The 13630-nt window shown below is 44.7% G+C and overlaps 1 pseudogene; it reads left to right on the top strand.

Moving 5' to 3' along the window:
- Positions 1-11165: 11165 nt before the first annotated feature.
- On the top strand, positions 11166-12742 carry LOC126506524 (translation initiation factor eIF-2B subunit delta-like; annotated as a pseudogene).
- Positions 12743-13630: the final 888 nt, after the last annotated feature.

The raw sequence follows: 13630 nt of genomic DNA, 5'->3' as shown, positions 1-13630 counted from the left end.
GAAGCCAGGGCAAGAACTAACACCCAGGGACACATTCCCTCCCCAGCCCCACCTTATGTTATCTACTTCCTCCAACTAGACCTCACCTCCTGCCTTTCACACATTCCTAATATACTGCCATCAAATTATGAATTCACTGGGGGATGAAGCCTTTCATTAGGTCAGAGCTCCCCTGAGCATCCTTGGACAGGCCGTCACAGATATACCCTAAGGTATGCTACACTGACTCCCTAGGCATTTCTTAATCCTGACAAGTTGACAGTCAAGACTAGCCATCTCACTCACCCAGTTGATGGTATAGAAGGTGGCATCTTTGGGGGATGATTAAATAACGGAGGAGGAAGTCTGGTAGATATTAAAGAGGACCACGAGAGACCTTTCACCTCTACCAACAGTAAGGACCTAATGGAGAAGACATCATTAGAAAACACCTTCCCAGATGCAAAATCTGCCTACCCCTTCATCTCGTCCTTCCACGCCTAGAGACAATGAAAAATGTCTGTTGTTTGCATGCCATATGCTCTGTGGCATTTTCTAACCACAGCTAGAATAGACCAAGATGCTGGGTGAATGGGGATATTAAACAGTGCCTGTGGCAGTGACCGTTTTCACAGTTATGAAACCTGTTCCTACAGTCTGAGGTTATATGATTAACAGGTTGTTTCATTCCCCCCAAAGTGTAAGCACTGACTCGCTTTGTCCCCATCAACTGTGTGACTGTTGGGACCATTTGGAGTCCTGGCCTCCAGCTGCTCTTCCCTGCTAGAGAGCTTTACTTTCCTTCTGATTGGAGTTACTGAAAGCTGTGTCAAACTTGTTTACCAGCTCTGCTTCACGAGCACGTGTTGCCTAGGCCTTGAGGATCAGAGGATAAGGTTTTCACCTGTTGGCCCACCTGACTGTTGGGTATATAAGCCTCCATGATGCTGGTGAATAAAGTGACTAGAGGTCCGTGTCTCTGTCTTCTCTGTCTGTGTGTGTTTGCGTGTTTCTACCTCCAGGCCCTTACCTGAAGCTCCGAAGCTCACGAACTGTATGGTAGCACATAGAGCGCAGTCTGGCTTTGTGCGCTGCATATGACCTTGCCTAAACTTGTGAAGCAGCTCAGTCTCTATTTCTCTGGTCTCAGCATCACGGCTAACAATCTCCACTCGGCAGGACTGTTGGAGGACCCAGGTGGGACACTGGAAGTAAACGGCTGTGAAAGTTATTGTGCCCTGTGCATAGATGAGATCGTTCTGATTTCTGCTGTCATCACTGGGTTGTTTTCGGACCTTTCCCACAGTACAGCGTAACAAGGTCTGATGGACTTTAGGAAACATGATCGCCCTCTTGGGAGGCAAATGTATGTGAGGAGCCATTACCCTCTCTCGTGCTGTCCTACAGGTCTAAGCTTTGTGTCCTTCAGACTCCAAGAGCATCAATCAGCTACATACAAACAAACAAAAAAAAAATCCACAGCAACGTAAGTAGGCCAAATGCACTTAACCAATCTGTCTGTCCCTTCCAGGTCCTGTCACACTTCAAGCTTCGGGAAGGGAACCCAGGCAGAAGGTACTTGCAAGGACAATAAGCAATTCGGTGACCTTCACCAAACAATAGTGGTGCAGAGATGTGGAGTGAGTAGAAAGGGAAGCATGCATTTTAGAGATATGCAGGAAACATACTTCTGACAGTTGCTTAAATGTCACCTCCCAGGGTGACACTTCTTCCACGAATTTGCTATCTAAAATAACTGAAGCCTTCCTACTCCTTCCCAGCTCTGTGCCATAATTTGCCTTGTAAAGGGAAATACAGTAATTATACCTATCTTCTAGGGCAGTGGTGAGGATTAAATACACAGGAAAATGTTTTCAATGATGTGTAACTCATCATATTTAACAGTTGTCACATTTAGCAGTGCTATTGCTATTTTTTATTTAGCTAATGATTACTTCATTGTGGCATGTGTAATATCTGGAAAATGTGATCTTGGTTATCTATTTATGTACATGGTTATTATCTAACTTCCTCACTCAATCTTAGGAAATGTCTGAGCTACATTTTCATTAAGCATTTAATATATAGTAGCTGGCAACCAAGTGCAATGGCTCAAGTTGTAATCCCAGCATCCGAGAGGCTGAGAAAGGAGTTGAAAGCCAACTGGAGCTCCCTGATGAGATCCTGTCTGTAAAGAAAAGTAAGTGTGTGTGTGTGTGTGTGTGTGTGTGTGTGTGTGTGTGTGTGTATGCTCACAAGTACACAAGATTATTTAATTAATGATTTAATAAACATTGGCAACCAACACACTCACCAGTCTTAGACTCATTCTCCATATCCCAAGAGCATTTGTGAAGGAGAGTTTATTTGAATTTGAGGTATGGAGAAACTGTGACACTGAAAAATTACCAAACCCATCCATACAGAGATGAGGGAGTTTAATGCTTAACATATTTTGGCTCTACACTGAGCATTGTACATGACTGACCAATTTGTCCAGGATGCTAGTCATCCAGTACTCAAATATGCATTGGTTCCTGCTCTGGGGCTTCACCATCTGCAAAGAGGAGCTGCCCTGGCCCCGTGTGCTCTCCTACATCTGCCATTTCTACAGATCCCAAAGAAAGCAAGATTCTGCTTAGCTGGGAGCTACAAGCTCTCAAAGAGTAGAGTCTGAGAATGTTTGTTTGTCTTTTCTGCCACTGACATTGAATTTTCCCATAGATGACAGTTCCAGCCAGAATTCAATTGCCTAAGACCAAGAGATATGGGTCCAGTTTTGTCAACCTGCCGGTATGGCTTGCAGCTGTGTTTGTTCCAGTAAGTGTGTTAAAGGCCGTCACCACAATCAGGATCTGTCCTCCGTGGCTTACTCTTTGTTTCCTAGTTAGTCACCACATTTTATTCAAGCTTAATGCTGACCTATTGTATTTAACGCCACATTCCGCAGGCAGAAAAGTCTGCTGTTTATTGTAGGAAGTCAACCAGATCTTCCCTTGTCTGCTGCAATAAACACAGGAAAGGGAAAAATTAAGGATTCCCCCTTCTTTTTGTCTAAGGAACTCTCATTTGGTGTAAAGCCATTTCCTTCCTTCCACATTTCTGCTTGCAGTGCTAAGCTACCCCAAATTGCTCAAAGCCCTAAGGCATTCAATATCTGCATCATCACACTGTTTGGCTTCCTCCACAGCACGGTCACACACTCATATGCCCATGTGCACACACAAAATGTGAGCCACTGGGTACTGTGCTACTTCATAGCAACCCCAACTACCTAAACCTCCCTCTCATCTATGTAAAATGAGGTAGATAGACGTCATGGTCTCTGCATTCCCAAATGATGGATTGACAGTTATAAAAAGTCTGAGATGAATGACATGTTTAGAGATAACACATGACAGTAGCCCCATATTTCACCCCACTTTCACCATTTATGACACATCTACCCCATTACTGTTTAATTACCATTCTTGAAATTGACATTCTAAATTTTAAATACAGTCATCTAAATAGGACATCTTGTTGGACACACTAACCCAAGCCTTTAATCTCTGCACTTGGGAGGCAGAGAAAGGTAGATCTCTATGGAGTATGAGGTCAGCCTGGTCTACATATTGACTTTCAGACAAGACAGGTCTGCATAGTAAGATGATATCCAAATAAAGAAATAAATAAAATCTTATCATTAGTATATACACATGTAGACGATCTATAATCACTTACTATGAATATAATCATAAGCAATGGAAAATTTTAAAAAATCTGTGAAAACTAGCTAGGATCCTTGTCTACTGAGGGCACAGCTGAGAATGTGTCCTTCTGTTGAAATGACAATACAGCCAGTGTTCAGAAGTACTAGAGTTCTGATTTCATCAAAGGAGACTTTCTCAAAATTGAGAAGGGCCATGCTCTCTCCTAAAAGGTGATATCACTTAACAAAGATGCCAGGAGCATCCAAGGGCACCTGTAAGAATTTTACTTTGGTAAAATGTCCTGGTGGCTGCTCTGGATGTCCACTGTTGCTAGGGCCTACAATCCTCCTCCTCAGGACCTTGACCTGTGGACGTAACCAGAATGCCTGGCTAGGAGAGTGGTATTCAGAAATACATACCCACTCGCAGGTTTAGAGTGCTCTGCTATTTTTTAAGAGTGCAGTGCCTTTCCTGGCACTTCCCCTAGCTCACAGCTCTAGGAATCTCTGACCTTGGGAGTTCTGTGCAGCCACTTTTTCTAAAGGAATCAAACAGCAACAAAGAGCGGCTTTGACTGTGCTTCTGCAGCTGTCCTTTTTTCCTTTTCTGTCTTTATAGGCATGCTGGGAGCAGGTGGACATCCTTGTGAGAAAGCAGGTGCATAGTCTGCTGTCAAGAGAGGAACAACAGACACGCCGCCTTCTTCTAATTCATTGGCAGGTGGGGGCGAGAGATATTTGAGTGCTTTGGCTTAGGACAGAGTCTGGGCTTACAATTCTCATTCTATCATTTTCAAGCATCACAGAGGTGGGCAAGTTGCTCCGTCCCTTTGAGCATCAATCTCCTCATTAGCAAAGAGACTCTAACGACCTCCAGCCTACCTTGGTGCTGTCAGGACATTAGGAGCTATTGAAGATATGATCCTGGGCACATCAATAAACACTCATCCATAACCAGCCACTTCCTCTCTGACCTTTATTTCTCTTATTCACTTTAGCATCCTTCACAGAGGGCCAAAATCAAACCTCTTTTTATTTCTGCGGTTGTTTATTTTGCCTTCCAAATCTTGAGTCTCATATGCAAAACGGGAAAAAATGAGCTGTGAATTTCCATAATTTACTTTTGTTTTCTGTGACTTGATTATGGCAAGTGATGTATGGGAGCTGAGTGGAATGACAAGGGGGGAACACAGTGATGAAGGAAGGACTCCATGGCCACAAGGCCAGCCATCAGCCCCCTTTGTGCAATCATGAGCTGACTGCTGGAAGCAAGTGTCCCCAAAAGATTTGGGGGATGAGAGTCACGATGAGAATCTATCAAATGGTGTGCATTTGTGAACAGGTTTGAATTAAAGAATTACTGCTCTCTTTTGCCTGCCCAAGTTGGGAAGTAGGAACGGTGTGTAGGATAAAGTAGAGAAACAGCTCCCCCTGCTGCCTGGATGCCGGGTAGCAATACAGATATATAAGAAAGAAAAGGAAAAAGAAATCCAACATCCCAGGAAAAACATCCCCTAAACATTTGCAGAGGATGCCTTCTGAGCAAATGTGTAAACTTTATATAGTACATTGTATCTGTCGAAAGATACTTATGAGGATTGTACAAACAATGACAGGATATTATTACAAGGATTACACCCTTTGTAGGGCATTTTATTATTTATTTCATTATTTCAACAACAAAACAGTTTTGTTTTGTTTTTTATCAAATGACATACTGACCACGAACTATAACTCTTGTTTTTACCCAAGACACTTTGAGATGCAACTGGCTCCTCCCTACATGTTTCCCCTGGTGTCCCTGCCAATGAAACTGGCTTGTCTCTGTGATCTGTGGTAGAACCAAGTTTTAATTTCACTGAAACTTAGAGGTTCGTGCTCAGAATTAGAAGGGTTTAATGCCACCCAGCTTTCTATTAAAGAGCCGAGGGAATATTTCAGTTAGATTGGCATTCTTCATATTTTTCAAAGACTATGGAATATGCTATTAAATGTTTTAACAACTTAGGACTTTTCATGACAATGAGACACTCTGCTCCTGGCAGCACCAATCTACTTCAAGAGGAAGATGGGCATCGAAGAGGATCCTTATGGAGTTTGATAGCCATTTGGGCAAGAAACTGCTCTTGCCTGGACTATTGCATAAACTGGACACAGAGAACCCGCAGAGAGAGGACTGCTGAACTTGCCTAAAGGTGAGATGATCTTTCGGGGTTCCTGATTCATGAAAGAGTCTGCAAGACATTCTTCAGGACAAGCAGATAGTGACTGCCTTTGAAAGTTCCTGCTTTGTGGAAATGTCTGCTGGAAACTATGGGCCTCTAGGCTGAAGATGGATGCCCCAACGGTACAGAGGAACTTTGGGTGACTGTCCAGGCAGTGAGATGTCTCTGTCATTTCTAGAGTTTGAGAGTTTGCTTATTTCTTATTTGTTTAGGTAATATTGTATCTTTCTGGACTGTTTGATGGAGTTAAGAATAGTTAGCTATAGTTATAGTTTTTCTTAGTTATGATATAGATTATTGTAATTTTTACTTGATAACTGTTTTGTTATATGTAATTTTGCTATGTTAAGTTAAAGCCTTCTTTTTTTTGTTTAAACAGAAAAAGGGGAAGTGATGTGGGAGTGTCATATATCAATCTGTTGATTTCATTGGTTAATTAAAGAAACTGCTTGGCTGGCAAAAAAAAATAAAAATAAAAAAAATAAAGAGCCGAGGGAAAAGGAAAAGCCCTTTTGCTTCTGCTGAATTGCTCTTGTAAAGGGCAGAGGGAGTACTAACAACACTGGCTGTTTGCTGGTGGGATGCCCCTGCCGCAAACACCTCCTGAAGATGGCAGGTCCGCCAGTCCTTGATGCAACCCAGGTTAGGCTTTATTGTATTCCAGAGCATTAGACAGCTGTCTTCCAATGTAGACAGTGAGCCAGCAAGTTTGCCAAGGTCAAAGAAAAATCCAATTACCCACAGCGAACACTCACCACACAATCAAATTACACTAGTCAGGAAAACATTTGATCTTGCGCCTGACTTTTCCAGAAAACACATCTTTGAATCACTCTGAGCCACTGTCAGCATCCAGCTGACCGATTTCCTTGTGATAGTCAGCCTCCTGCAGGAGCAAGTCAGGAAGACTTGTCTCTGTCCACCCACATCCATTTGACTCACCCCACTGGCCACCTTCAGCCTCAGTGAGCAATTTCCATGCACGGACTTCTTACCATTAAAATATATATGGTGAAAGGAAAATCTTAGTTTTAAATTCTGAATATACCCTACTCAAAAAGAAATTAAAGATGGTTCTTCCACATTTATCAGTATCTTTGATGCCTCAAGACAGAGACGGTAGACAGCTAAATCTTGAGACACTCTAAATCAGGATAGTACTGCAAAAAAATGGAAAGTCTTATTTGTAAAAATACTAATTAAAACCAATAATAGCCCCCTCTCTACCACCCATCATCATCCCCTCCTGTTTTAACATCGTAGTCAACTGTTTATACAATTGCTGCCATTTCCAAACTTGGCATCTTCAAAACCACTTGGGGAACTTAGTAAATAAATTCCGAGAGAGGGGGGGGGAGGGAGGGGAGAGGAGAGGAGAGGAGAGGAGAGGAGAGGAGAGGAGAGGAGAGGAGAGGAGAGGAGAGGAGAGGAGAGGAGAGGAGAGGAGAGGAGAGGAGAGGAGAGGGAGATTCGGTCGGCCTGGGGCCTTGTGCCTTGAATGGCAATGTGTCTTGAACAGCAGAGGACAGAAACGCAAGGGGAGTTACGGACCCGAAAGCACACCCAGAGTGATAAAGCACTACACAGTCAGGTCATTGTTTCCTTGCTTGCATCCAAGCTCACAGCGTCGCGCTCCAAAAAGCCGCACTCACTAACACATTGTATCTTGGCTTCTGTCTCACCCTCTTCCTAAGATGGTCTGCTAGGACAGGCCTGCTAAGAAACAAAGCACAAAGTAAATTTAAAATAGAAATTTAGCATGTGCGCGTGTGCACAAGTCATTAACGATGATAAGATAAATAGTAACGGTGGTAAAAGGAAATTCTTCCAAGCTTCCTAGGGCGGAAGAGGGTTACCTAGCAAAAGACAAACTGAAAAGGGATTCCCTTTGGGGGATAATTGGCTCTGCCCACAAGGTATCAGCGAAGTTTCTGCTTTAATCGGCCTCAGGTGGTCTAGAATGGAGGAGCAGAAAGCAGGTAGAGAGGCATAGAGCCTTTAATGGTGCGTGGTTGGGGTCCTCCAGCAAGCTGAGCAGGAGCCCTTTCAAGCTTGCTGGAAGCGGCAGTGCAATGTGGAGCCCAAGAGAAGCCAAAGGCAGCAGCGCACCCCACCCACCGGGGTGGCAAAGGGAGGTTGATGGTCCACAGTCCTGATGGCAGGCGATCTGCAAAGCAGGGACTAGGATGTGTAATTACGGGCACCAGTAATCTCGGGAGCCTTTTTGAAGCCCTCCAGCGACCCACCTAGGGGGTCTACAGTCCATGCTGGGAAGCAAAACAAAGATTATCACCAATTCAAGGCTGGTTGCTCTGTCAGAGAAGGAGCCCGCATTAAAACATTCTCAAAGATCTCTGAACCTCTTTCAGCTGCCGAACCACAGCTACTCAGCCGACTACCATATCCTCCAGCACCCCCTACTGGGAGAGTTTAGCACTGCGCTTGCTTTAAATACGGAATGTTTTTAAGAATCCTTTTGTCTGTCTCCTTTCATCGCCTGATGAAGTTTAATATTCAGGAGGATGCCTATATGATTTTCTTTGGGTTCTCCTTCTTATTTAGCTTCTCTAAGAACCCGAATTATAGGTTCAATGTCCTTTATTTATGGCTAGAAACCAAATATGAGTGAGAACATCCCATGTTCCTCTTTTTGGGTCTGGCTTACCTCACTCAGGATGGTGTTTTCTATTTCCATCCATTTGCCTGCAAACTTCAAGAAGTCCTTGTTTTTTACTGCTGAGTAGTACTCTAATATGTATATATTCCAGCGATGAAAGGAGACAGACAGAGACCCACATTGGAGCACCGGACTGAAATCTCAAGGTCCAAATCAGGAGCAGAAGGAGAGAGAGCACGAACAAGGAACTCAGGACCGCGAAGGGTGCACCCACACACTGAGACAATGGGGATGTTCTATCAGGAACTCACCAAGGCCAGCTGGCCTGGGTCTGAAAAAGCCTGGGTCAAAACCGGTCTCACTGAACATAGCAGACAAGGAGGACTACTGAGACCTCAAGAACAATGGCAACGGGTTTTTGATTCTACTGGACCTATTGGTTTCGTGGGAGCCTAGGCAGTTTCGTGGATGCTCACCTTACTAGACCTGGATGGAGGTGGGTGGTCCTTGGACTTCCCACAGGGCAGAGAACCCTGATTGCTTTTTGGGCTGACGAGGGAGGGGGACTTGATTGGGGGTGGGGGAGGGAAAGGGGAGGCGGCGGTGGGGAAGAGACAGAAATCTTTAATAAATAAATAAATTTAAAAAAAAATAAAAACACCAAGATAAAAATATTGTAAAAAAAAAGAATCCTTTTGTTCATCGTAGTGCACATCTTGAAGGGCATGTATAGAGCGGAGAGGCGAAAGATAGTAAACAAGTCTTTCAGATGCACCACTTGCACGCAAATCTTTGTCTAAGAGTCTGCAAAACAAAACGACGTCTATCAGACCTGATTTCTTTGTGTGCGTTTGGATAGCATGAAGGAAGAATCTCCATAGTGCGGTCCCCACTCTTTCACCTGTAAAGTCCACGAGATAAACGCAATCTCTCACTCACAGGGTTCTAATAGAATAAACAAGTTCAGTGATCAATGCATTGTTCAAAGGGATGGAGTGCAAATGCTCAAAAGCTGTCACCACCTTCCTTCTTTTCAAACCAATTCTCGCCCTTCTCCCATAAGTAAGAGCCAAAAAGGAAAGTGTCTGAATCGTTCAGCTCAAAGCACGTCATCGTTGGCTGTGGCTCCGTGCCCATTGTGGGAAAATGGTTAGAAGGACTTTGCTCTAAAAGAAACTGAAGCATTGGAAACAAAGAAGATCATGAGAATCTTTTACCATGTGTTTGTTATGTGTGAGTCTACGTGTATGTCTGTGCACCTCACAGGTGCAAGCACCCACAGAGGTCAGAAGAGGATGATGGGACTCATGGAACACTAGCTGCAGGCACTTGTGAGCAGCCTGATGTGGGTTCTGGGAACGGAACCCCTGGACCTTCTGCATGAACAGCAAGGGGCATCTCTCCAGCCTGAGCCGGAGAAGTTCTATTGGCACACAGGAAAGGAGTTCTTTTTTTTTTTAATTAGGAGTTCTAAAGGCTTTCAAAAGTATGATGATATCTGCTGTTCATTGAAATCTGTGTGAGCTATCCTTGTCACAAATAGCCAGGATGAATATTGTAAAAAGAACCATCCTAGCAAAATCAGTTTACAAATTCAGTGATATATTCATCAAAATTCCCATCTAACTCTTCATAAAGATAAAAAACTAACATTCATATGGAATTACAATAAACCCTGAATAGCCAAAACAATCCTGAACAAAGAATAATAATGGTATAGGCCATTCTTGAATTCAAGATATATTATAGAGATATAATAACAAAAACAAATGGTACTTGATGTGGGAGTGTCATATATCAATCTGTTGATTTCATTGGTTAAGTTATAATAAACCAGCTGCTTGGCCTCATGGCTTGGAACAAAGATGGGAGGAGTAAACAGAATAGAATTCTGGGCGGAAGAGGAAGTGAGGTCAGACTCTGCTCTGCTCCCAGAGAGACCGACAGCTCTGCTAGAGCAGAGACGCCATGCTCAGCTCTCCCAGGCAGCTGCAACCCACGATGGACTTAAGCTAGAATCTTTCCGGTAAGCGCACCTTGGGGTGCTTACACACATCATTAGAAATGGGCTAGACCAGGTGCGAGAATTAGCCTGTAAGGGCTAGAGTTCATGGGCCAAGCAGTTCTTTAAATGAATACAGTTTGTGTGTTGTTATTTCGGGCATAAGCTAGCCAAGCGGCCGGGGTGTTGGGGACGCAGCCCCGCCGCTCTTATTTCAACAGGTACTAGCACAAAAAGAGATGTGTAGGTCATTGGAATAAAATAAAAAGTCCAAACATGGATGGATACACATAGCTACAGCCATCTGATATTTGACAAAGAGGCCAAAAACACACTACACAAAAGAAAGCATCTTTAATAAATGGTACTGGGAAAACTGGATGTCCATATACAAAAGAAAAAAATTAGAACTGTATCTACTGCCTACACAAAAATCAACTTAAAGTGCATCAAAGTCCTTGTGGTAGTTTTAATGCAATTGGCCCCCATAAACTCAGAGGGAGTGGCACTTTTGTGGCTTTGTAGGAGTAGGTATGGTCTTACTGGAGGAAGGGTGTCACTATGGAGGTGGACTTTGAGATCTCATACATGCTCAAAATACCACCCAGGGTAGTTTGAGTGACCTGGCGGGAGGAGCCTAGGACGGTGGCCGTTCCTGAAGAGTCTAGATCCGAGATGAAAACAGAACTTTCTCCTCGGCCAGGGGCAACGGGGCGGGAGATGACCCAAGAAGAGAAGCTTCAGCTTCAGAAAGAAAAGAAACAGCAGAAGAAGAAGCGGAAGGAGGAAAGGGGGGCAGACCAAGACGCTGGCTCTACCGTATCTGCAGCTCAGCGGCAAGTAGACCCAACCAGAGAACTCCCAGGACCCGGTAGTCAGTCGGGAGGCACTGCTGGGGAGAAAGTTCCAGCTGGCCCGAGAAAGGCCGAACTTCGTGCTGAAAGGAGAGCCAAGCAGGAGGCAGAGCGGGCCCTGAAACAGGCAAGGAAAGGGGAACAAGAAGGGCCCCCTCCTCAGGCCTGCCCCAGTACAGCTGGAGAAACCTCCTCAGGTGTGAAGCGCCTCCCGGAGCCCACCCAGGTCGACAACCCCTCACCTCTGAGGAGGCTTACTAGAAAGCCAGAGCGACAGCAGGTTCCTACACAAAAGGATTATGGATCCAAAGTCAGTCTCTTCTCCCACCTTCCCCAGTACAGCAGACAAAACTCCTTGACCCAGTACATGAGCGTCCCATCCTCTGTGATCCACCCAGCCATGGTGCTACTCGGTCTGCAGTACTCCCAGGGCCTCGTCAGTGGCTCCAATGCCCGGTGCATCGCACTCCTCCATGCCTTGCAGTAGGTGATTCAGGATTACACAACACCTCCCAGTGAGGAACTCTCCAGGGATCTTGTAAATAAACTAAAACCCTACATAAGCTTCCTGGCCCAGTGCCGCCCCCTGTCGGCAAGCATGTGCAATGCCATCAAGTTCCTTAACAAGGAAATCACTGGCATGAGCAGCTCCAAGCGGGAAGAGGAGGCCAAGTCAGAACTTAGAGAAGCCATCGATAGGTATATGCAAGAGAAGATCGTGCTTGCAGCTCAGGCAATTTCAGGATTTGCTTCTAAGAAGATCAGTAATGGGGACGTGATCCTGGTATATGGATGCTCCTCTCTAGTGTCACGGATTCTTCAGGAAGCATGGGTTGAAGGTAAGCCGTTTTAAGTGGTGGTGGTGGACAGCAGGCCCCGACTTGAGGGAAGGCACATGCTCCGTTCTCTTGTCCGTGCTGGGGTCCCAACTTCCCACCTGCTGATTCCTGCAGCCTCCTATGTGCTCCCAGAGGTTTCCAAGGCGCTATTGGGAGCTCATGCACTCCTGGCCAATGGATCTGTGATGTCTTGGGTAGGGACAGCACAGTTGGCCCTCGTAGCTTGAGCACATAATGTTCCAGTCCTGGTCTGCTGTGAAACATCCAAGTTCTGTGAACGTGTGCAGACTGATGCCTTTGTCTCTAACGAGCTAGATGACCCCGATGATCTGCAGTGTGAGCGGGGAGAACAGGTGGTCTTGGCGAACTGGCAGAACCATCCATCACTCCGGTATTGAATCTGGTCTATGACGTGACTCCCCCTGAGCTCATCGTGGATCTGGTGATCACAGAACTGGGCATGATCCCTTGTAGCTCTGTGCCTGTTGTCCTTCGAGTCAAGAGCAGTGACCAGTGAAAGGGAGCAAGGGCCAATAAAAACTTACCGGATCGCCATAAAAAAAAAATACCACCCAGTATCTCAATCCACTTCCTACTGCCTTCTGATCAAGATGTGGTTAGCATTCTGTCTGCCTGCATGCCACCATGCTCCCTGCCATGATAGTAGTGGACTGAACCTCTGAACTGCAAGCTGCCACCTCAATTAAATGCTTTCCTACAAGACTTGCTGTGGTCATGGTGTCTCTTGACAGCAATAGGAATTCTAACTAGGACATCCCTCTATCTGAAACCTGAAGTTCTGCTGGAAGAAAACATAGGCAGTACCCTACAAGATACAGATGTAGGAAAGGTTTTCTGAATAAGAATTTGCCCAGGAATTAAGGCCAACAATTGACAAATGAGACCTCATAAAAATAAAACACTTCTGCACAGCTGAGGAAACAATCCATCAAGTGAAGAAGAAACCCATAGAGGTGCAAAAATTCTTTGCCAGCTCTACATCTGACAGTACTGATATCCAGCATACACAAAGAACTCAAAAAACAAAGAGTCGAGAAAACAAATGACTCAATTAAAAAATGGGCAAGGGATCTGAGCAGACAGTTCACAATATACGAAATTAAAATGGATAAGAAATACCTCAAAAAGTGCTCGTAATGCATTGGCACAGGAGATAACTTCCTGAACAAAAGACCAATAGTGCAGGCACTAAAATTGAAAATTAATAAATGTGAGCTTCACTGACTCCTTTGTCTATTTATTAGACTCCGTTCCTCCTACTGGGTAGCCTCATCTAGTCTTGATATGATGATATTTACCTGGTATTATTGTAGCATATTATGTGGTATTTGGTTGATGCCCTTGGGAGGCCTGCGCTTTTCTGAGGGAGATGAAGTGGACATGGTTCTGGGGGGGGGGGGGG

Source organism: Alexandromys fortis, unplaced genomic scaffold (genome assembly GCF_014885135.2).
Source record: "Alexandromys fortis isolate MF-2015 unplaced genomic scaffold, M_Fortis_MF-2015_v1.1 scaffold_0, whole genome shotgun sequence".
Taxonomy (NCBI): domain Eukaryota; kingdom Metazoa; phylum Chordata; class Mammalia; order Rodentia; family Cricetidae; genus Alexandromys; species Alexandromys fortis.
Note: the sequence above shows the minus strand (reverse complement) of the source record. Positions and strands in the feature narration are given on the sequence as shown.